The sequence below is a fragment of the Gracilinanus agilis genome, chromosome 1 (assembly GCF_016433145.1).
Source record: "Gracilinanus agilis isolate LMUSP501 chromosome 1, AgileGrace, whole genome shotgun sequence".
NCBI classification, from domain to species: Eukaryota; Metazoa; Chordata; class Mammalia; order Didelphimorphia; family Didelphidae; genus Gracilinanus; species Gracilinanus agilis.
In genome coordinates, this window is record NC_058130.1 from 586,028,216 (window position 1) to 586,053,405 (window position 25,190).

Here is a 25,190-nt window from a genome sequence, read left to right on the forward strand (position 1 = left end):
ATGTGTATAAGAGACAGTCTCTCTCTCTCTCTCTCTCTCTCTCTCTCTCTCTCTCTCTCTCTCTTTCTCTCTTTGTCTTTCTCTCTCTCTCTCCCTCTCTCATCAGATTTTCCTTGAGCTTGGTCTTGATCCCTTCTTTGCCTTCTCGTTTCCTTTTACTTTCTATCGAAAGTATTTATGTGGTTTATTAAACTTTTACCGAGAACCTAGTGTGTGCCAGGTATTTTGCTAAACAATAGAGATACAAAGAATATGGTCCATGTTCTCAAGGAGCTCACTTTCTAATGGATAAGATAACATGTGTGTAAATAGAATCCACTCCCCCTTCCCCCACCAGCTCATCCTTCCCAGCTGATCCCATTCTCATGCCTATGCTGCATAAATGGACATGAACACACAGGGATATGTACCAGGACAGAGAATAAGAGGGGTGGTGTGGTATGGATGGAGCTCTCTCTCTCTACTTCCCTGGACGGCAGCACTAGAAGCTGACAGAGAGTCATGTAGGAGGATCAACACGTGGTCAGACTTAGAGTAGAAAAATAGGCTTTGAACCTCTACCAATCTGCTCTCTCTATTTCAAGTCATTATTAAACTCTATGGAAACTAAGAACCTGGAGTTTGTCATTTCATTTTAACAATGGAAATTTCTAAGTACAAATAAACATTTAAGTACATCTAAGTACAAATAAACGATATATAGTAAAAATAAGAAATAATCAACACAGAGAAGGCACTAGAATTAAGAGAGACTGGGAAAGGTTTCCTGAAGAAGGTGAGGTTTTGGCTAAGACTTAAAGAAAGCCAATGAAGCCAGAAGATAGAGATGAAGTAGTGCATTTCAAGCCTGTGGGACAGGTAGGGAAAATGCCAAGAGTTAGGAGATGGAATTTCTTATTCAAAGAACAGCAAAGAGGCCAGTGTCACTAGATGCCAGAATATGTGATGGGGTTAAGGAGTAAGAAGAATGGAAGGAAGGGGCAGGTTATGAAGGACTATAAATACCAAAGATTTTGTATTTGATACTGGAGATGATAGGGAGCCACTGGATTTTATTGAGTGTAGGGGATGGAAAGAGGAAGTTATTTGGTCAGACCTGTGTTTTAGGAAGACCACTGTGATTGATAAGTGAGAGGATAGACTAAAGTGGAGAAAGACATCAGTTAGGGAGATTAACCAAAAAGCAAGAGTTCAGACTTAAGGTCAGGAGTCCCTCACACCTGAGGGATAACTGTGTCAAAAGAGAAAACAGGACTTATTCAAGAAATGCTAATGAAGGTCAAATCTATATTCTGACAATAAATTAGATATGGGGTGGGGCTGAGGAGTCAAGGATGACTTACTTAAGGGAAAATAAGTTTGGGGTTCCTTTTTTTCCAGAAACCAATGACAACTAGTATATTCTAGTACAAAAGCAAATGCATTGTAAAATGCAAAGGAAGGAGATCAAGGCTGTGGTAAAGAAAGATAGGAGAATTCCCCCACTAATACAAAGATTAACCAAAATAACATTATGGGCCTAGCTGCTTATAGTGGTGTTCCCAAAAAGCTAAATCTGTATAATTTCTGATTTATCTTCATACTATCCTAATCAAAATTCTAAAGTTGAAAACCTGGGTGACTTAAAAGGTGATAGCCTCAACAATAAGAGGAAAGTTAAGAAGCAGGGTGAGTTTAAGGGTAGGGGGGAGGGTAGGGGGGACAGATGAGGTCAGTTTATAATCACAAAAATTCAGAGTTAAAAGAGAATTCAGAGGTCATCTATTGTAACCCATTCCTGATTCTCTGCTACTCACATACCAGCCCAGTGAGGAAGAATCCTCGTCCTTATATTTCCAGCATCTAATACAATGCCTTTCTCCTAGGAGGCAGTTTATAAATGCTTGGTGACTCCAATCATATACTCAAAGAATTAAAGCTTGAAGGGAACTTAAAGATAATATAGGAAACCTTCCTCATTTTATAGATGAAGAAAATGAGGCTCCAAAGAGTGATTTGCCTAAAGTTATACAGGTAGTAAGAAAAAGAGATGGGTTTTGAGCCCTAGATCTCTGTGCTGTGACCACTAGATGTTATTTCCTAACAGTACACAAATTACGATAAAAATCTTCTCCCATTCCACTTTCCACATCCATAATCATAAAGTAAGTACCAAAAAGTTATTGCTAAGCATTCATATTTTGCACAGAGACATTTCAAATGGATTTGAAGATAGATTCTGCCCTTGCCTCTATTTCATTATAGCATTAACATTTTTTAAACCCCAGAAGTAAATTTCTCCTTCAGCTTTCCTCAGAATGTCAGGTATTTTGCAATAACAAAAACATTTTAATTGGCCAAAAGTTTTGTTTTTTATTTAAATGTTAAAAACTATCTAAAAGTTGTGTTTCTGTGTAAATTTGAAAATGGGGGGAGCTTTTTCATGTTTATTTAAATGTTAAAATTAATTTAAAATGTTGTTTTTATCTAAATTTTTAAATTGTTTTCCTCCACCCACGTACAGCTTTTATTTTTAGCCTTATCGAACACAAAGAGAGATATAGAGTTTTTTCTTCATTTATACTTTCTTATTGCTTTTGACAACAAAACTTTTATAGAGGAAAAAATAAGTGATTAATCTTTAATTTAGGGATAGCTAGATGACCCAATGAATAGCATGCCAGGTCTGGCATTTGGAGGACCTGCGTTCAAATTTGGCTTCAGACACTTCCTATCTGTGTGACCCTTGGCAAGTCACTTAACCCCAATTGCCTAGCATTTGCCTTTCTGCCTTAAGAGTTATTACTAAGAAAGAAACTAAGGGTTTAAAAGATTCTTTATTTTGAGTCATAATAGATTTATCTAACAAATCTAACAAAGAAAAGACTTAAACATATTTTTTTAATTTTTTAAATGATTGAACAACACATGAAACCAGATTTTTGTCTCAATCTTCCATAAAAAGAGCTTGGATAATTTGGGGAGCCATTTTTAAATATCATTAATATAGGATGTTAAGGTTTATAAAACACTTTACAAATATTATTTCATTTAATCCTCACAACAACTCTGGAAGGCAGGTGCTGCTATTAGCCATATTTTATAGGTGAGGATTCTTAGGTCAATAGAGCTTATACAATTTTCCCAGAGTCATACTGCTAGGAATTATATGAGGAAGGATTTGAACTGAGGTCTTCTTGATTCTGAGTCCACCATCTATCTACTGCACTACCTGTGGGCCTCAAAACAATCATAGTTGATTTGTTTCAAACATCTTCATCTTTTTCAGCATTTGGCTAAGACTTCAAAAGCAAAACCTTCTTAAATAACTACAGGAATCCCAAAAAGATCAAATCATGCCAGTATTTGGAGCAAGTGATTTTTACTAAAGATAGCATTTTTCTATCAGTCCCATAATTTCCCATCATGGAAAGAATGTCTCTGAAACATTATTGTTACAGCTAGACAGCATCTCCTTTAGAATAACTCTAATTAATTAATAATTATAACACTAACACTTGGCATTTCAACCATTCCAAATTTCAGAGGACTTCAGATTGCTTTATAAAAATGGATGAATTAAAGCTCACTACAACCCCAAGAGAGAGGAGAATTAGAATATAAGATTAGCTTCATCATTCTAATGACCTTTGAGATCATTTAATTCAAACCCTTCATTTTACAGAGGAGGTTATGAAGATCCAAAGTGAATTGAGCTTCATTTCAGCCAGATGCTCCTAAAAGAACCTTCTGAGAGATTGGCCTTGTCATGGAAATGCTTTATGAACAACCCTGCAAGTCATACAGTTTCAGTGTTAAAACTTTAAATATTACCTCTTGTTGGGGACGTTCATCCAGCAGTCATCCAAGCTGATTTGCAATTAGTACTTCTGATCTCAGAAATTCAACAGAATGACTTCTGCTAAGCTTGGCAACAAATAATAATGCTGCTTTCATTCAAAAAGGACATTGTCATTTACAAAGCTTTCACACATCTCTTCTCTCATTTGAGCCTCACAAGAGCCTTGAGAAAAGGAGAAAGTTAGTCTCTATTAACTGCATTTTTTTAAATAACCAAACAGAAGTCTAGGGACGTGGGTGGCTTTCCTAGGTTCACAACAGACATATTGGTCAGACAAGAACCCAGGTTCCTTGACTCCTAATTCAGTGTTCTTTTCTCTGTCCCACACTAGAGAACTAATAAACAGCATTGGAAACAGGGCACAGAACATTTGGCTAAAATTAAATTGATGTGTTTTCTTATCCAAAAACAAGAAATAGTTTTTTTGTCAATATGCTTTCATTACAAAGTTATTGCCTTGATACACACACGCACACACACGCACACACACACACACACACACACACACATATATATATATATATATATATATATAAAGGATACACATATATAGAGAATACATACACGCAAATATATATACCATATACATATATATATATGCACACATAGAGAGAGTGTGTGTGTCCCAAAAATCTAAGGAAGTTCAAAGCTTTTGTGAAAACATTAATCAAAGCTAATTTGCAATTAGCACTTCCGATTTCAGAAAATAATAGCAAAAGCTTAAAAAGGCTTTTAGGATAACCTGTATACCTCATGAAACTGATTTTTTAGAATTTTTTAAAAAATAATTTGTATATATTTCATACTTATTCACCTGTTGTTTATTTATTTGTATTCCCTGATGGCATCGGCTTGTTTCCTTTTATCTTCATATTCTAGCACCTAATATAGTATCTTTTAGCTACTGGTACTTAAAAATGTTTGATGAATGTAAGTAATGATAACCCCAAAAATCATTTTCCACCAAAAGACATATACTCTTTATAGGTAACATGAAAGCAGGGATTATGTCTTTGTATCCCCAACATAGTACCTAGCCCATTGGTTGTTCAATTGTTCAGCTGTATCCAACACTTTGTGATCCTGTGCACCTTAGCATGCCAGGTCCTTCTCTCCTCCATTATCTCCAGAAGTCTAGCTAAGCTCATATTAGTTGCTTCCATGACACTATTTCATTACATCTCGTCCTCTCTGATCCATTTCTCCTTTTGCCTTCAATCTTTCCCAGCATCAGTCTTTTCCAATAAGTCCTGTCTTCTTATTATGTGACCAAAGAATTTCAGCTTCAACTTCAGTATTTGTCTTTTCAAGAGTCTAGCACATGGTAGGAGCTAAATATTAAATTGAATTTATTTGACTTGCATTGAGTTAAATGTATAAACTCAAAGATAGGATCAAATCCACTAAGTGTGAAAGAGCTCATAGAAATCCATTTAGAATCTTCCCCAATAATAATCTCTTCTGGGAAATATGTAAATCCAACATGGCAATAAAATTCAACTTTCCAAGGGAATTAAATATCAACAACTTCAAAAGCACTTTAATCTCTCATAAGAGGGATATGTAAGAGGAAAAGGGTCATTGAGGAAGATTCTAAATGGATTTCTATGAGCTCTTTATAAGCAAAGCAAAATTTCTTACTCCTCTTCCAAAAAATTGTTTGCACCATGTCAAGTAGAATTATATAATGCTTCTCACTCTATACTTCTAAGTGATCTCATCAGTTCCCATGGACTTAATTACTATACTAATGATAATCAAATATACCAGTTCTGCCCCAGCCTCTCTGCTGACCTCTGATCTCATGTTTTTAACTGCCTTTCAGACATCTTGAACTGGAGTTCAGTAAACATCTAAATGTGTCCCAAACTGAAATCTTTATCTTTCCCCCTAAGTAGCTCCCCCACTCCTACCTTCCCTAATTATATAGAGAACAGAATACCATTCTCCCAGTCCCTCAGGCTCACAAGGGAGATATCATCCTCAATTCCTCACTATCTCTCACTCCCCTCTCTCCATATTCAATATCCAATCTGTTGCCAAGATCTGTTGATTTCACCTTTCTACATCTATCAAGGAGGTAGCCTTCTTTCCTCTGAAATAACCACCACTTTGATAAAGGTCTGCAACTAACACTTCAGTTATTACAAGAATCCACTGGTGGATCTACCAGACTCAAGTCTTTCTCTGTTCCAATACACCCTCTATTCAGTTGCCAATACAATTTTTCTAGACCACATGTCCAACTACGTCACAGCTCTATTCAGTAAAGTCCAGTAGTTCTTTATCATTTTCAAGATCTTTCTATCATTCAAAGCCCTTCATAACCTACCCTTAGCCCCTCCACTGTCTGTTACTTTTTCAGTCTTCTTAACACCTCATTTCTTGCCACATATTCTTTGATACAATTTCTTACTTGCTATTCCTTGAATAAGACACTCAATCTCTCAACTGTGGAAATTTTTTCTGCCTGTTCTCCTTGCCTGAAATGCTCTCTCTCCTCATCTCAGCCTCCTGGCCTTCCTAGCTTCCTTCAAATTCTAAATAAAAATCTACCTACTACAAAGAGCATTTCTCTGCCCCTCTTAATTTCTAGTACCTTCTTTTTTTGTTTTTGTTTTTTTAAACCCTTAACTTCTGTGTATTGGCTCCTTGGTGGAAGAGTGGGAAGGGTGGGCAATGGGGGTCAAGTGACTTGCCCAGGGTCACATAGCTGGGAAGTGTCTGAGGCCGGATTTGAACCTAGGACCTCCTGTCTACTCTAGACCTGACTCTCAATCCACTGAGCTACCCAGCTGCCCCCTCTAGTGCCTTCTTACTTTTAAATACTTCCTGTTTTTCCCGAATATAGTTTGTTTGGACATATTTGTTTGCTAGCTCATTAGACTGTGAGCTCCTTGAGAGCAAAAACTATTTTTTTGCCTCTTTTTTGTATCTAGAGCACTTAGTACAGTGTCTGGCACATCATAATAATAAATACTTAATGTTGATTGACTGACCTCGAATACTTTGAACTCTAAAACCTATTAGAGAGGCAACATGACACAGTAGATGGAACTGGAAGCAAATTCCTTCCCAAGTACTTACAAGTTGTATGTCTGGACAAATAGAGGAACTTCATTGTGCCTCAGTTTCCTAATCTGTGAAATGAGGATATTGGACTTGGTGGCCTCTAAGTGTCTTTCCAGTTCTGAATCTATGATCCTGTGATCAATTAAATTTATTTTAAAATTCCCTCTAAGGTATGTATGTGTGCCCATGTGTATATGCTATTTATATACAAACACACTTGCACATGTACATGTAAACACACATGTACGCATAAATGAACGTGTGATATAATTACATATAATGTATGTATGTACATATATACAGTCTCTACATGTTGTGGGGGTGGGGCGGCTGCATTTATGTATTTGTGGAGGAAAAGGTGAGTCTACATAGTTTACTTCAAAGAAAGGAAGATTTCAGTTCAATTCTTAACCCTAACATATACTGATTCTGGACAAATTATTTACTCTCTTAGTGCCCTCAGGCAACCCCCAAAGACAAGAAATTGTATTTAAAGAACAGATCAAGATATGGATCATTGGAGGGAATTTGCTCAGCAGGAATTCCTCACACCAATAATGAAACCACAGTTCAGGATCAATACATAATATATAACTGCATATTATATATTGGCCCTGACCTGGGATTTATTATAATATTTAATACACATAAGTTTGTGCATTTGTGTGTGCATGTATAATCTGTAGTTAACATCAATCTGAAATTATATATGTAATCTATAAATAATTGTAAACCATGATCTACTATATTAAATATGCATCTACATATTGTGTATGTATGGGTGTATACAGGGACTTTTAAGCTGTATATATTACATTTTTCTTTTTAAAAAGTACACTTAAAGATAGAGAGAGAAGAAAAAGGGGAGAGAAGGAAATAAAATGGAGGGAGCTGGGGAGAAGGAAGCAGAGATAGAGACAGACAGAGAGACAAAATGAGATTGAGATCTTAGAAGATATTTTGCAATAAATACCATGTTTGTGTATACTTTAAAAAAAAGAAAAGAAAGAAAACCTGTTATACAAAAATCCTAACTCACAAAATAGATAAATTGGGGGGGGGTGTTATAAAAATTTACATTACAAAAGGATTCTTTATTGTACAAAAGATTTCACCACAGGGCTCCTTTAAATAGCAAGCTTATGCTTGCATTTAAAATGCACTTCAATTTTCTAAAAATGTTGTTTACATACAACTTCTTTAAAAGAGATTTATGTCATAAAGTAAGGCTCATTTACTACATGTGTGATAACATTTATGTTTCATATGGACTTTGAAGAAACATGTCTGTACTACTAGATAGAGATACTTTACATTCAGTTATTCTGAAAGACCTTTCGACTATATAATAAGATAGTATCTAGGAACATGGGGGGTGATTTGGGATACACATTCACTCCTTCAAGAAAACAGTTCAGGGCAACCTTTCAGAAGGAAATAGAAGCCTTATTCATTTGGTAATTAAAAGAGGACTTAAAATGTTCTCAAACAAGAAAACCCACCCCCATTAGAATGTTGCCTTCAATCCTACACTGCCCATGAGGAAAGGAATCATGTTCTTTTTCTTTCCTTTTCCTTTCTTTTCTTCCTTTTTTTTTTGAGGTTGAGTCACCCTCTCTCAAGCAGGCTAGAAATATAGTAGCTTCTAAGTCCACACACAGAAGTTTTGACCTGTTCCACTTTCCTCCTAGACATTTTCTGAGCCCTTCTTAGGCAGCTTAATCCCTGTCCCCTCACATTTTGCGTAATTCATTATATTGGTACCAATCTTAGTGTTGGTATTCTGTCATCTTTAGTCCTATCAAAGCTCAAAAATCCCAAGTGTAAGTGATTCACCAGCTTCAACCCACCCAGGAACAAAAATTAAAGGAAAAGAACACTCCAGGTGACCATAGTTTTTTTGTTTTTGTTTTTGTTTTTTGACAATGAAAAGCTTCATTTATTTTTTTTTCACTTTCACTTTTAATTTTATTTTTAAAAATATTTTTCTATGTTTACATGATTTATTTTCTTTCCCTCTCTTCTTCCCTCCCCCCTCCCAGAGTTAATAAACTATTCCACTGGGTTGTACAAATGTTATCACTTGATACCTATTTCCATATTATTCATTTTTACCATAGAACTGAAACCCCAAATCATATATCCATATAAACAAGTTATAAGTCATAAGTCATAAGTTTTTCTTTTGTGTTTCTACTCTCATAGGTCTTTCTCCCAATGTGGATAGCATCCTTTTTCATAAATCCTTCAGGAATGTCTGGATTATTGTATTGCTACTGGTAGTAAAGTCCATTACATTGGATAGTTCCACAATGTTTCACTTTTTGTGTATAATGTTCTCTTGATTCTGCTCATTTCACTCTGCATCAATTCTTGGAAGTCTTTCCAGTTCATCACTCCTTACAGCACAATAGTATTCCATCATCATCAGATATCACAATTTGTTCCATCATTCCTCAGTCAATAGACACCCCCTCATTTCCCATTTTTTTGCCACCAGAAAGAGCACAACTATGAATATTTTAACAGTTTTCCTTAATTTCTCTTTGAGGTACAAACCCAGTAGTGGTATGGCTGGATCAAAGGGCATGCCTTCTTTTAAAGCTCTTTGGGAATAATTCCAAATTGCCTTCCAGAATGGCTGAATTAATGCAAAACTCCACCAGCAATGCATTAGTGTCCCAATTTTGCCACATCCCCTCCAACATTTATTATTTTCCTTTACTGTCATATTGGCCAATCTGCTAGGGGTGAGGTGGTACCTCATAGTTGTTTTGATTTACATTTCTCTAATTATGAGAGATTTAGAACACTTTTTCAAGTGCTTATTGATAGTTTTGATTTCTTTAACTGAAAACTGCCTATTCATGTGACCATAGTGATTCAAGAGATGCCATAAAGACTCTGGCCAGACAAAAGAGGGCTGAGACTTCAAAATCGACTCCCTCTCATCTCCCCTCTATAAAACATTGGTTACGTGGCTTTCATTATTGTTACACCTGCCCATAGTGGGATGGCTTTGTATATAGTCTTGTCCTGGCTTTCAGAAAAAGGCAGAGTCACGTTCATATTTAAGCTTTAAGGATTTCTTTTGTGTGTAAAAGCCAATGGCAATATTCATGTAATATGCTCAATTCTGTCAGGGCACTCCAAGATGGCACTGTCACAAAATTATTGTTCTCCACTGCTAATGGTATACTAAGTGATATGAAAGACTCGATAAGACTTACACAATTTACATCCAAGAAATATCTAAGGCACCAAGAAGTTTGGACCCAAGGGATCATTAACGTCCACCCTGTCACAAGTACCCCTGAATATATCTAATCTTTACCTTGGAAGATCCCTGAGGGATCATTTGGCCCCACCACCCTGAGTTATTACTGAGTATTATCATCCCTATTTTACAAAGAATTGGTGCCCAAAGAGGACTTATCTGAGGCCACACTTAGCTAATACTTGTTAAACAAGGTCTAGAACTGAAGGCTCCTCTAGCACCATACTGACTACTTTTTCATCTACATTGTATTGTGCCTTTAATCATACAGTAGCACACTTTTTTGGCTCGAGAGGGAGGGTTGGGACAGGACTTGTGATTTCACATGTGGGGAACTTCTCATGAGGAAACTACTTCTACCACTGCAGAGGGACACCTGCTTTGTACCTTATCTTCTTCTGAGTTCTCCTCCTTCATGGTGGGGTTTAGGAACTTGCCCAGATTTGCATAGCCAGTATGAAACAGAGGCAGGACTCCAGAACTCTGGTCATTCTGACTCCAAGGCGAACTCTCTACCCACTATGAATTGCTGCTGCTCTCCGTAATAACAAATCTCAAAATACAATAAATCTTGGACGGTGTTACCCTATGTTACTACCTAATGTCTCTTTATCCAATATCTCTCCTAATTTTGATGTTTACTATCTGTTCAAAAAAGAATGTCATAAAAGTTCTCTGAGCCTTATTTTCTCCTTGCATAAAATGGAGATAAGTCTTTTAATATTCGCCTGAATGTTTATTGTGTCAACATGGATTTCTGGATGACTCAGTTTACCCTTACTTTTGAGAAACTCCAGTACTAAGCACACCTGTTTTGATTTGAATGTTAAGCAGCTTTTCGTTTTGAAGGCTTCTCTATTGAATAAAAGTTTCCTCTCTGTGTTTGACCCTTGTCTTTAATTTCTTACAAACTGATCATTTTCTAATGCCATAGCTGCTACACACCTGTTTATGTTTAGTCTTTGTAGGCTTCCCAAAAGGTATAAAGAGATTCTCAGGTTCAGTATCTCTTTGGAGTTGGCATCTAGTATGGTGTCTTCTCCCAGGGATACAGTTCCCAGAGCCTTTGGTTCTGTATGGAATTTCATTTATGACTCTGTGTGGTAGCCAGATTAATAAGCCTATCCCTTTTTCTCGATTAAAGAGTAGGTTTTCTAACTACTTGGAAGTTCTGTATTTATTTCCAAGTTGACAATTGTGAGGCTTAAATGAGATAATGTATTAGAAATGTATTATGGGGGGAGCTTGGTGGTTCTGTGGATTGAGAGACAGAAGGTCTTGGGTTCAAATGTGATCTCAGAGACATCCAAGCTGTGTGACCCCTCAGCTAGTCCCTCAACCCCCATTGTCCAGCCCACACAGCTCTTCTGCCTTGGAACCAATACACAGTATTGATCCTAAGACAGAATGTAAAGGTTTTAAAAAGTTCATTGCAAATTTTAAAGTGCTATGTAAAAGTAATCTTATTTTTATTTCTGAGGGGCACAATGGAGTAATGGCTATCAGCTGGCCTCGAAGAAGGAATGTGTTTATAAATGTTCAACAACAGATTCTCAAAAAAAGGTGTATGCAACCCACTTTTAAGATTTAGCTTTATTTATTAACATTTTTCTCCATCATTTTCTTCATTTTAGACAAGCAATAAAACAATAACTTAAGGCCTGATTTGTAACATTTGCTTATTTCCAAGACATAATAGAAGAGGCCTGAGCCTCTTTAAGGTAAGCCTAGCACACCCCTAACTGGAAATCAGGAAGACCTGAAGGTCAAGCCCTGCCTGACAAGGAATGGCTATAAAACCACAAGTATGTCTCAGTACAATTCTCAAAAAAATATAAACTAGAGATGAGTTGCTATTTTGCATGGTGGCACAGTGGATGCCAACCTAAGATATGGACTCAGAAAGACTTGAGTTCAAATCTGTCCTGACACTTTTTAGCTGTTTGACCCTGGGCAAGCACTTATTCCTGTTTTCCTCAATTTACTCACCTATAAAATGAGCTGGGGAAGAAAATAGCAAACACCTCCAGGATTTTTGCCAAGAGAACCCCAAATGGGGTCACAAAGAATCAGACACAGTTGCAATGACTAAACCACAAATCATGGAGGAAGGCAGCTAAATGGTTCAATGGATAAGGTGCCACATCTAGAGACAGGAGGTCCTAGGTTTAAATTTGACCTTAGACATTTCTTAGCTATGTGACACTGTATAAGTCACTTAACCCCAAGTGCCTAGCCCTTACCTCTCTTCTGCCTTGAAACTTAGAATTGATTCTAAGATAGAAGGTAAGGATTTATTTTTTTTTAAATCACGAAGGAAACTTCTACATCAGAAGTTCCCCATATCTAGGAACACGAGTCTAGACCTCCATCATCATTATTATTATCATCATTATCATTATATTATATTGTTGCTGTCCTTTAGAGACCATTCATTCACACCTTCATGTGCATTGTTGGGTTGAAGGGGAGATAAGTACAAATCTAAAAACTCAACTAGGATACTGCTGTCTCATTTCACTTGTCACTTGAACAAGCACAAGTTCTCTAAGTCAGAGGTCGGATACTGTCTGCATTTTAGCAATAGAATCAATCTGTCTCAAGGAAATAGTCATTATACACTCAACTAACCAAATTTCTTGAAGCTACATCTTTTTTATTGATTTTCACACCCCGCTGCTTATTTCTGTCATATAATCATTCCAAATACCATCTATATTACAGTGTGTCGCAGTACCATAAAATATACCATCATAATTAATCTCCTCAACTTTAAAATTAAATGCCACTAAGTTTAGGAACCTGGAACCCTTTGGTCTCTGGATGACTCTAATTACAAACATCAAGAACTTTGCCGCACTCTACAACATCCCTAATTTTCATAAGGGAAATGTTTTCCCCCCTCTCTACTTCCCCCTCTCGCTCCCCCCCCCCCAAGAATCAAAGGTTCATAAAGGACTTGTAAAAGTTTAGTGAATAGGGTCTATTGATCTCCCAGTATTCAAGCCAATTCATTCTAGTCATTGCTTGCAGTAAATAATGATACAGATGTTATGAGGATCTTTCCCTCCCTATGAACAACTCTTCAGTTGTATTCTCTTATAATGATGTCACTGATTTACAGAGGTTGTCCAAGTTACCTTATTAATTAGAAGATGCATTACGCCTATTGCAAAACATTGCTCTGACTGTGAGCTATCACTGCCCAAGGACCTCTAAAAGACAAAGAATTCCATTTTGCAAAATCTAGTTAACATATCAAAGAGCAGTAAATGTGCAAATTGCTGTCATAAGGAATCCTTTATTGCTTTTCCTTTTCATGATGTCACCCCACCCCCACCCTCCCTATTCTAGCCACTTTGACAAGGTTACTCATTGCAAAAAAAAAAAAAAAAGAGCAGGCTGTTTGTGTTCTTTAGATGTTTACCTTCAGTAAAAGACACTTCAAAGGGTGCTTATGAGACTCTCCCCTTGCCCAGCAAACACTTAAAACCTATTGTTGTGATTGATGAATCCTTCTCTGAGATTTAATAATATAAGCAGAAGCCAGGTCCTTTTTTTTTTTTTTCCTTAAGGCCAGCTGTTTTACTAATGGGCTAACAGCTCATGGGTGGCCTGAATTTGGATAATGTTTCAGTGTCTATTTGATTCACTCTCTCTGTCTCTCTGTCTCCCTGTCTCTCTGTGTGTCTCTGTCGCTCCCTCTTTTGTTGATGGGGGAAAGGGGTTAATCTCTGATTTTAGCAAAACAGACATCTCATTACCATTTTCTGCCTAAGCATCTCATCATCTTGACCTAATATTTCTATATTGAAATGATTTCCATGAAGATTGCTCCATTCTTATGTCTGTATGAAGTTGCCCGAGTGGGTTTGAGGAATATTTCAATCCCTCCAGAGCACCAGACTCATGATGTACCCAGGAAGAATAAATTAAAATGGCAGCTCACCAAACATGTTAGCGATGTCCTAAGGTCTGGTGTCATCCATAGCTACCAGGAAGAAACTCACAGAAAACAGATTTTCCATTGTTTCCTTTCTGCTCAGTGGTCTAGAGTCCTCTATCCTACACTCCCATTTGCTGCAGAGGCAGGGAACCAATCGCTTTTTCAGGATGACTTTGGGTCAATGTGATTTACCTGCTAAAATGTCAGATTGAAACATTTTCATGAAAGTACTGTTTCCATGCTAACTAAACTCATGGGAAAGAGGGATTTGTCTTATATTTCTCGAAGAGCAAGCTCAGCAAGTTGTTGAAAAATATTATCTAAACACTAAAAAGCTAGAGTGTACCTCATGCCGAAAAAAGTTTTCTAAGTTTCAGCAAAATTGAAAAGAAGATTGAGAGGCAGAGGAAAAAGAGAAAAAAATAGGAAAAAGGAGAGAAAAAGAAGGAAGTTCACATTTATTTAGATCAATATGACAAGCTTTTTTTAAGCATCACAATGTCCTCATGCTAAGGATATAAAGGTAAAAATTATCAGCCCCTACATTCTTGGGGATTACATTCTAGTTCACAAGTCTCATAGTACAGTGGAAAGAATATGGCACCTGGGTTCAAATCCTATCTTTGCTGTTTTTCACCTATGAGATTCTGGTAAAATCATTTAACCTCCCTGGTCTTTTGTCTCTTCATCTCTAAAATGAATGAGTTGAACTAAATATCTTCTGAGATCTCTTCCAGCTCTAGACCTATGATCCTAAGGTTTACAAATCATGTTGCTGATGCAATGTCTTTTGTGAGAGTCTCCTAGTGTAAAGACCTGCTAACATTTGGAATGATGAGACATAGGTTAAAGTTCTAACTGATAACTCACAACCTAAGTGACTGTGGTGAAGTTACTTATTGCCTCTAGATCCCAGCTTCCTGCTCTGTAAAATGAAGGTGTGGGACTAAATGATGGCCACTAAGGTCCTTGTGAAGTTTAAATGCTATCCCAAATTTTAGAGTTCAGGAAATTGATGTTCAGAAAGGTTAAATGAATTACTCATAATCATATAGCTGGTCAAAGACAGGATATGAACCCACATCAAATCAAGTCAGTCACATCAACAAGCATTTATTAACCTCTTATTATATATCAGGAGAGGCAGCTAGGTGGCACATTGTATAGAACACCAGATCCAGAGTCAGAAAGACTCATATTCCTGCATTCAAATCTGACTTCAGACACTTGCTAGTTGTGTGACCCTAGACAAGTCACCTATCCCTGTTTGCCTTAGTTTTATCATCTAGGAAGTGTGCTGGAGAAGGAAATGGCAAACCGCCCCAATTTTTGCCAAGAAAAATCACATATAAGATCACGGAGAGTCAGACACAATTGAAAAAAATTATTAAAAAATAAACAGGTAGAGATTGAGATCAGGCACTATGCTAAATGATAGGGATATAATGTAAGATTAAGAAAAATTCCTGCCCTCAAAGAGCTCATACTTCTACTGGGGGAGGTAACATGCAAATAACCATGTACATAAATGATATCTGCATGTAAATTGGAGGTAATCTCAGAGAGTGGGCACTAGCTTTGAAGAAGAACAGGAAGGGTTTCATGTAGCAGGTAGTTTTTGAGCTGAGACTCGAAGAAAGCCAAGCCAAGGAGTGGGAAGTAAAGAAGGAGAATATTCTAGGCATGAGAAATAACCAAGGAAAATTCTGTTGGGGGGGGGGGAGGTCAGCTTGGTGGCTCAGTGGATTGACAGTCAGGCCTAGAGACAGGAGGTCCTAGATTCAAATCCAGCCTCAGACACTTCCCAGCTGTGTGACCCTGGGCAAGTCACTTGACCCTCATTGCCCATCCTTACCACTCTTCCACCTAAGAGCCAATACACAGAAGTTAAGGGTTTAAAAACAAAACCAAAAAAAAAAAAAAGAAAGAAAGAAAGAAACAAAGACACCAGGATCACTGGATCACAGAGTAAGTTGGCAGGACTAAAATGTAAAAAGACTGGAATAATAGGAAAGGCCATGGTTGTGAAGCACTTTAAAAACCAAATAGAAGATGTTATATTTGATCACAGAATTCATAGGGAGCCACTGGAGTTTACTGAGGAGGGGAGCTGATGGGGTCAGACCTATGCTTTACAAATATCCCTTTGGGAGCAGAGTCGAGCCAAGTTAGAGTGGTAGGAAGGAGTATAGTGAATCCCCCTCCTCATAACTCCTCCAAACAAATCTAGAAAATGTACCAGACAGAATGCTGATGGGGAAAGCCTAGTTAAAAATCACAGTGTCTCATTCACCTAATCCAGTTCAATAGAGGAAGATAAATAGGGAAGGCTCTGGAAAATGGTGCTAGATTTGGCCTAGGAACACATGGAACTCAGAAAAAGGGTCTATACCATGCCAAGAGGTATAATGGATAATGGATCATAACCAGACCTATACTAGGTACTTTGATAGGTTCAAATGGCGATTTATCACTCACTACTCAGTTCCAGGTCACAAAATCAGGGCAGATTAAAAAAAGGACTCACAAGGATAATTAGGTGGCTCAGTGGATACAGAGCCAGACCTGGAGACAGGGTCCTGGGTTTAAATCTGACATTAGATACTTCCTAGCTAAGTGATCCTGGGCAGGTCCCTTAACCCAAATCGTCTAGCCCTTAACACTCTTCTCCTTGGAACTGATACTTAGTATCAATTCTATGGTGGAAAATAAGGGTTTGGTTTTTTGGTTTTGGTTTTTTTTTTATTAAGAAGAAAAGGAAGACCTGCATAGGAAGGGATTGGGGGGAGGAGGTGTTCCTACTAAGGGAGGTCAACGTGGTATACCCAAAAAGGAGGAAGTTCAGAAGCCAGCAGCAATAGTGCTGCTCAGATACTAGGCATATAGGGAGGTCCTATTTCTAGCATTAGCATGAAGAGGAATTACAAAAGCAGGAATCCCAAACCAAGAGGAACTGTAGATTCTTTTTTTTTTAAACCCTTACCTTCAGTCTTGGAGTCAGTACTGTGTATTGGTTCCAAGGCAGAAGAATGGTAAGGGTAGGCAATGGGGGTCAAGTGACTTGCCCAGGGTCACACAGCTGGGAAGTGTCTGAGGCCAGATTTGAACCTAGGACCTACCATCTCTAGATCTGGCTCTCAATCCACTGAGCTACCCAGCTGCCCCCAGAATTGTAGATTCTTCTACTTTGAACCAACAGCTTTTTCATCTAGTTTCAAGGAACCTCGTTCTACTGTCATCTATTCTTGCTCAGACCCAAGCCAAGATCAGGAATTTGCTGAGTACAGATCAGGTAGGCAGTAATCAATACACTTTGGAAACACTGAAAACTTGAAGGTCCCTGGGCTGTCCCTAAGATTATAGAATAACACAACACTTAATCCTCTCAAAAAGGCAGCAACAAGACAAGCGCAGATCTTCTGTCCAGAATTGCTACAGAGTCCAGCCCTAACATCAAGTCCAAAGTTGGGAAGTAGACTGGAAGAATGAACCAACAAAAAAAAAAGAACTATTATGAGGGCAGGAAAGTTCAAATTACAAACCTAGAAGAGAATGACTCCAAAATACTTACAAGCAAAGCCCCAAAGGAAAAATACACACACACACACACACACACACACACACACACACACACAATTCAGCCAGAATTCCTAGAAGAGAGGAAGCAAAGGTTTTATCTTTAAAGTTAAAAATGTTTTTGTAACTAAAATAAGAATGCGGAGAAAAAATGGAAACAAAATAAGAGCTATGGAAGAAAGAATTAGAAAAGGAAGTAACAGTTTGGCATAAAGTGTCCAAGCAACAAAATATCTGAAAATTAGAATGAACCAAATGAAAGCCAATAAGCAAGGCACTGAGAAATAGTAAAAGAAAGTCAAAAGAGTGAAAATATAGAAGAAAATGTAACATTATCTCATAGAAAAAAATTAACCTAAAAAACAGATCAAGGAGGAAAAAATTTAAGAATCATTAGACTTGTATGATCACCATGCATAACCTGGATCAAATTGTTTACCATCTCAAAGAAGGACAGAGGGAAATCATTTGGATCATATAATTTTGGAAAATAGATATCAAATTGTAATTACATGTAAGTGGGAAAGTAAAATATTTGTTTTTTAAAAAGGAATCATTAGACTGTCTGAACAATATGACCAAAAAAGTACCTGGAAGTGATATTCCAAGGAATCTTGAAAGAATGGCTAGATCTCTTAGAACCAAATGGCAAAATTGAAATAGAAAGCACCCAGTGGTCACCTCCTGAGCAAAAATCTTAAATGAAAACACCCAGGAATATTATAGACAAACTTAAGAAACTCTATTTCAAAGAAAAAAATGCTACAAGTAGACAGAAAGAAATCAAGCACCAAAAAATCCTGATAAAAAGATAAGAACCACATGGAAATGTTGAAGTAAAAACACAAGAGTAAAGAGAAACATAAAAAGGTGAACATGATTAAAAATAATAAAACTCTAAACAAAGATAGAGAAGATGCTATATGAATCATCTCTTATCCCTATAATCAGGGATCATAAAGAGAATGTGATGATAAGGCCTGGGAATGGTTATTATGTATTGATGATCTTAACGCAATAACAGAAAGAGGAAGAGGAATACACTTGACAAGGATAAGAAAAAGGAAAGTGGAAAGTTAGGGTAAATTATCTCAGAGGGTGCACAAGTACACATCTATACAAACAAAGAGGAGGGGATGAGTGAGGAGCAGCTGACACTTGAACCTCACTTATCATCAGAATTGGTCAAAAGAAGGAAGAATATGCCCACACATTGGGTTATAGAAATACATTTCACTCAACAGGGAATAGGAGGGAAAGGAAGGAAGGCAAATTAGAAGAAGATTAAAGAAGGGATTAGTCCTAAGCAAAGCAAATTCTAAGAATGCACAAAAATATTTATAACTCTATAGTTCTTTATAGCTCTTGAGAGAATAAAGAATGGGAATCTGATGAGGGGGCATAAAATGGGGAATGAATGAACAAGTTATGGTATATAAATGTAATGAAATATTATGATACTGAACACTTATCAGTGTAATGACCAACCAGGATTTCAGAGGAATGATGATGAAACATGCTATCCACATTCTGGTAAAAAGGTTAAGGACTTAGAATGAAACAAATTTGTTTTAGACAAAGCTAATCTGAATATTTGTTTTAATTAACTACACATTTTTGTAATGAGCTTTGATTTTTTTGTATTCTCAATTGGTGGGAGTGGGAGAGAAGAGAGAAGGTAAGAAAACAGAATTTGACTTATTAAAACAAAAAAAATTCTTAAAGTTTTTAGAAAGGAGTAACATTTTGGCAGCTGAAGATGGCCTGGGGTGCGGAGAAATCTGAGCTAGGGAAACTAGCTGGCTACTCTAGTCATCTAGGCATGAGGTGATGATGGCCTGCACCAGAGAAGTGACAATGTCAGGAGGAAAAGAGGGGCTCATACAAAAGATGTTAAGAAGGTAGAATCTATAGAATTTGGCCACAGACTGGATATAGTGAGTAAGGGAGAGTGTGTACAATCCGGATGATGATCCAACCAAAGGAGACTGATAGGGATTCAGTAGATTAATTAGAGGAGAACCAAGAGAGAACAGTCTTGTTAAAATGAAAAAAGAAAACTCAAAAAAGAGGGGAGTATCAAGGAGAAGAATCTGATTGACAGTGTCAATGTGTCAAATGAAACAGAGAGATCAAGTTGAGGATTTAGAAAAGGCCATTCACTTAGGTAATTAAAAAATCATTGATAAACCTTGGAGGGGTCACTTTCAAATGAATAATGAAGTCAGAAGTCAAAGTGCAGAGACTTTAGAAGAGACTGAAAGGAGAAGTAGAGGCAACTCTAGTAGATGGTTTTCTCAAGGAGGAGAGATATAGGACTGTAGCTGCTGCAGATGGAGAGGCAATCTGCTGGAGAATATAGGATAAAATGGGATCACTGCACAAGCTTTGCCTTGCTAGGTTTGTTCTCTGTCCCACTGGATGAATAAGTATTGGAGATGGCCATAATTTTATGATCAGAATAATCTAAACATGGAGAAAGTTCTAACAATGGGGCAAGTGGGATGGGATCAGGAAAGATATAGGAAAGAAGGCTAGAGATTCCATGACGTTGAGAAGGAAATAAGTTAAGTATATGGAAGACCATCTGGGGCAGATCAAAACATGTCTACTTTACAACTTAGAAGGGGAATCCTCTGAAGCAAACTAAAGCATGAAGAATCTAAGTAATACGTAGCTAGTGTCAAAAGTAAATTTTGAATTCAGGTGTCTTTGAACTCAGAACTCAGCCCTCTATCCACTCTATCAGTCTGCCTCAGCTTTATGTATATTTCTTGAAAATAGTTAGAGTGAGAAATGGAGTAGGAAATCTTGATGACCTGCAAGTGAAACAAAGTATCTGCCAGTAAGATCAGCTTTTAATTGAAACCAAAATTTAATTAAAAAGAGAGAAAAATACTTACTGCACTCTTAATGAAATCAGGAAACTTCAGCGCATTCAACTGAAGAAGAAAAAGCAGCCTTTAAAGAATCTTTAGTAAAATATAGACATCCATCCCCGGAGAGTTCTTTGCCTACTCCTTTCTAGATGGTATAGTTAAAAGAAAGAAATAATTTGAATGATAGATGCCTGGAAACCCCAGAATGTTTTTCTCTATTGGTTCAAAGGTTAAAAAAAAAATAAAACAATCTACAACTGAAATCTTGGAAATATCTTGACCTTGGTACTAGAGTTGTGGCTAGCACAAGATTGGTACTAAATTAAATGTGTGTTGACTGACCAATGGACTATGTCCATCAATTTAGAATGTGAGATGCTTGAGGATAGGGATTGCGTTTTTGCCTTCCTTTTTACCCCCCATCATAAAGCACAATACCTAGCACAAATAAGTTTTTACTACTTAAGTGGATTAAGTGGATCCATATTCTTTTGCTGAAACCACTTCTAACATCAGAGGCCAATGAGATCTCTATTCCTGTTTTCTTTGTAACTAAAAAAACATAAGTTGCTTTTCAGCTTCTGCCCAAAAATATACTTGGTGTATAGTGGCCAAGAGGTTGGTTGGCATATATAGACTTTAAAAAACTCACTGAGGGGTTTAAAAAGTGAGTTTCAGAAACACTATGAAAATAATTGGTTTTGAATGAAATTCAAGTGAAGGGGGAAATGGCAACTATGGAAAGGAATGGAAAAAATATTTAAGTACTTAGAATATGCTAAACACTGTAATAAGCTTTATGGATACAAGCAAGACAACTCCCTTCTCAAGGTGTCCACATTCTAAATATATAATACATAAGACAATACATAAAGGAGGGTTCTGTGCATGACTGATAGAAAAGCCATGATACTTAAATTCTGACAGGTAAAATAGTAGGGCTGATAGCAAGGTCCTCTGGACCTTGGCAAGCAATGGTAAATCGTATGGTCTCCTCCCAAAAGGATAATGAGTGGGTCCAAAGGTAAAAATAAAGTTGTATTCTGGAAAACCTCTGATAGAAGTGGGTATGGAAGGAAGTGTACCAGCATCTGATTGAGATCAAGTATCTGGTGGTTAATAGGAACTGAACAATAGGAAAATGGGGCAATGGAGTAATGAGGATTATGCTTTGAAACAAGAAGATCAATGGTTCCCTATCATGCAATGCAGTACTGTTGGTCTCAATGATTGATCCACACACCAGTGGATCTGAGGCAGGGAAGAAAGTTGCTAACTGCCCCAGAATCTGGCAAAAGCTTCTTTTCCCACTACATGAGTTGCTTTTTATAAGTCTTAGGTCTGAATACAAATGTGAGATCTTTCTAGGTATGTTTCAGTTTCTTAGAGAGTCCAACTCAGAAATTGCCTCCTTGGTTTCACACTTAGTCTTTCTATTAGGACCCCTGCATCATAGCACTGGAGATCTGAAGATAAAAAAAAAAAAAGGATCCATCTTTGTCCTCGAAGAGTTTACAGTTTATAGTATATACAATATATATTCATATGCATATATGTAACAATTCCAAAAAAATATATGCTATGAATGCAAAGTAATTCCAGGAAAGAGAGAACCTTAATATGGGATGGGAGGGAATTGAAAAAGGCTTCATAAGGAGAAGATGTTTTAACTGAACTTTGAAGAAAGTTAAGTTTTCTAAGAGCGGGTGGTGAGAAAAGGGACATTTCAGGCATGGAGGGAGTGTAGGAGTGAGTATGGTCAGCCTGTGAAAATGCACAAAATTGAAAGTTAGAGTGCTGTGGATAAGAAAAAGATAAGATGAGTATTTTGTCTGGAATTGTAGAGTGAATGAAGTGGTTAAGAACATTTTCTTGCAGGCAATAGGAAAACCCAGAAACTTCTTCAAGAGGAAGGTGACACAGTCAGACTTGTGTTTTATCAATATCAATTTAATGATTAGAGAAATGCAAATTAAAACAACTATGGTATACCACCTCACATCCATCAGATTGGCTAAAGGCAGAAAAGGAAAATGATAGATTCTGGAAGAGAATGTAGAAAAAATGGGACACTAATGCACTATTGGTGGAGTTGTGAACTGGTCCAACCATTCTAGAGAACAATTCTGAACTATGTCCAAAGGCATACTTTTCGCCTGACAATACTACTAATAAGTCCAAAGTAATCAAACAAAAGGAAAAAGGACCTACACATACAAAAATATTTATAGCACCTCATTTTTGTGGTGACAAGGAATTGGAAATTGGGGGAATGTCCTTCAATATTAGAATGACTCAAAAAGTTGTGGTATATGATTGTTAAAGAATATTATTGTGTTAAAAGAAATGACAAGCAGGATGGTTTCAGAAAAACCTGGGAAGATATATAAACTGGTGCAAAGCAAAGTGAGAAGAAAAATTTAAATGAATTAAAAATATCAATTTGACCACACTAAACACCTTCCTTAAAGGCTAATATAGATGGAAGGATGGAATCATATCAGAGGTGGGGCAAAGGATAATGTTCTCTTCCAAATTCTGCATGAAACAATCTGAACAAATTCCTATCATGCCCAGCTTCTGGACATTAACAGTTACCCTTTCATCCCTCATCCCACTACCTAGTGATTAGGAAAAGAACAATACAGAACAATACAGTTTACTACATAGACTCTATTAGACAAAAGCTTTTCATAATTTTTTTTCCTATAGTGAAACTGTGCCCCTCTTACTGTAACTCAGATAGGGAAAGCAAGAAGTAGGAAGTTGAGCAGGCTTTATCAAGTCAAGTTAAAAAGCAATTATGAATCTACCAAAACAAACACAGCAATTATATGAAAACAACTACAAAACTCTTTCCAAATGAATAAAACTGGATCTAAACAATTGGAAAGCCATTGATTGCTCATGGGTAGGATGAGCTAACATAATAAAAATGACCATTCTACCCAAATTAATTTACCTATTTAGCGCCATACCTATCAAACTACCAAAAAACTTCTTTACTATATTAGAAAAAACTATAACAAATTTCATTTGGAATAACAAAAGATCAAAAATATCAAGGGAAATAATGAAAAAAAATGTGAAGGAAGGGGGCCTAGCAGTACCAGATATTAAACCATACTACAAAGCAGCAGTCATCAAAACAATATGGTACTGGCTAAGAGACAGAGAGTAGGATCAGTGGAATAGATTTGGGGTAAATGACATCAGCAAGACAGTGTATGATAAACCCAAAGAGCCCAACTTTTGGGACATGAATCCACTATTTGACAAAAACTGCTGGGAAATTTGGAAAACAATATGGGAGAGATTAGGTCTAGATCAACATCTCACACCTTACACGAAGATAAATTCAGAATGGGTGAATGACTTGAACATAAAGAGGGAAACCATAAATAAGTTAAGTGAACACAGAATAGTATACTTGTCAGATCTCTGGGAAAGGAAAGACTAAAACCAAGCAAGAGTTAGAGAAAACTACAAAATGTAAATTAAATGGTTTTGATTATATTAAACTAAAAAGCTTTTGTACAAACAAAAACAATGTAGTCAAAATCAGAAAGGAAACAACAAATTGGGAAAAAATCTTTATAACAAAAAACTCTGACAGGGGTCTAATTACTCAAATATACAAGGAGTTAAATCAATTGTATAAAAAATCAAGCCATTCCCCACTTGATAAATGGGCAAGAGACATGAATAGGCAATTTTCAGGTAAAGAAATCGAAAGTATCAATAAGCACATGAGAAAGTGTTCTAAATCTCTAATAATTAGAGAAATGCAAATTAAAACAACTCTGAGGTATCACCTCACACCTAGCAGATTGGCTAAAATAAAAGAAGGGGAGAGTAACGAATGCTGGAGGGGATGTGGCCAAATTGGGACATTAATGCATTGCTGGTAGAGTTGTGAACTGATCCAACCATTCTGGCTGGCAATTTGGAATCATGCTCAAAGGGCTATAAAAAAATGTCTGCCCTTTGATCCAGCAATACCATTGTTGGGTTTGTACTCCAAAGAGATCATAGATAAACAGACTTGTACAAAAATATTTATAGCTGCACTTTTTGCGGTGGCAAAGAACTGGAAAAGGAGGGGATGTCCTTCAATTGGGGAATGGCTGAACAAATTATGGTATATGCTGGTAATGAAATACTATTGTGCTAAAAGGAATAATAAACTGGAGGAGTTCCAGGTGAACTGGAAAGACCTCCAGGAACTGATGCAGAGTGAAAGGAGCAGAGCCAGAAGAACATTGTACACAGAGACTGACATACTGTGGTAAAATCGAATGCAACGGGCTTCTGTACCAGCAGCAATACAAAGACCCAGGACAATTCTGAGGGATTTATGGTAAAGAACGCTACCCACATCCAGAGTAAGGATTTCAGGAGAAGAAACATATAAGAAAAACAACTGCTTGAATACATGGGTCGGGGTGGACATGATTGAGGATGTGGACTCGAAACTACCACACCAATGCAACTACCAACAATTTGGAAATAGGTCTTGATCAAGGACACATGACAAAACCAGTGGAAATGTGCATCGGCCATGGGTGGGGGGATTGTGGGGGGTGAAGGGGAAAGTAG